This window comes from Gymnoscopelus microlampas (assembly GCF_963454915.1).
Source record: "Gymnoscopelus microlampas genome assembly, chromosome: 7".
Classification (NCBI taxonomy): Eukaryota; Metazoa; Chordata; class Actinopteri; order Myctophiformes; family Myctophidae; genus Gymnoscopelus; species Gymnoscopelus microlampas.
This window is the reverse complement of record NC_139944.1, coordinates 22,359,199-22,360,159: the sequence shown is the minus strand read 5'-3', so window position 1 is coordinate 22,360,159 and position 961 is coordinate 22,359,199.

The window sequence follows — 961 nt, the reverse complement described above, 5'->3', positions numbered from 1 at the left end:
GTAAAATGACAGCACAGTTCCCCTCTTACTGCTTGCAGCCCATCAGAGACGCTGTTAGAAGAACCTCTTCACGCTATTTGAAAGTTAATTTCTCATGATTAAAAAAGGCTGATTATCAATGCTTTGAATGAACACACAATGTAACCTTTCAGTGTGTATCAGGTGCCACTGCCTGTTAACGTCAAAACATGGTAGAAATGAATGGGGAAAACCAACTGTCCTAAAGCAACCTGGAGGGGTAATGTCTGGCTTATACATGTGATGCATGAAAATCAGTTGTCTAAAAACTTTGTCTTAATTCTGTGATATTTCGGTGCCCTTAAAGACAGCATTTATTCTTCTTTCCTCATTTAGTCATCCCTAGTTGAACCATGGTCATTAGTTCAGACATGCATGTATGATTAAAAAATGTAGATTATTTTTGAAAGATTTTACAAAATCGGGACACATCAGCTACATACAAATTGCTGATCTAGATGTTGTCAAAAAAGTTGAATAATGGCTGATATATCAGCCAAACCGACACAGGCGTCATTTCATAAAAAAAACTAGAGGGTGGGAAAAAAGTGACCACTTAAGCCCGATTGAACTTGTAGATCAGCTATTTTTGAAATAGCTGATCGCTTTTGTAATGACATGCCCAAAATAGGGTGGCCTGGGTCAAAAATGATTAATGAATGCATCTTTGCAGAAAGAAAAGTGTCAATCTAAAATCAATCTGCAAAAAACATTCGAAGGTGTAGGAAATACGAATAAAAGACCAAAATGTTGACACCACTGCAAACCGATATCGGTCTGGCTCTACACATTACACCAGGACCAGGCTGAGTAAACTCTTTCCTGCTATGGATGATGACCCTACTTTAAGTGTGTCACCTCTTGAAGGCAGGTTTACCAACTAAACTAAACTGTGTAGGCACTATTAAGCCGATTAGGGGAAAAAATCACTGGGATTCAGCCG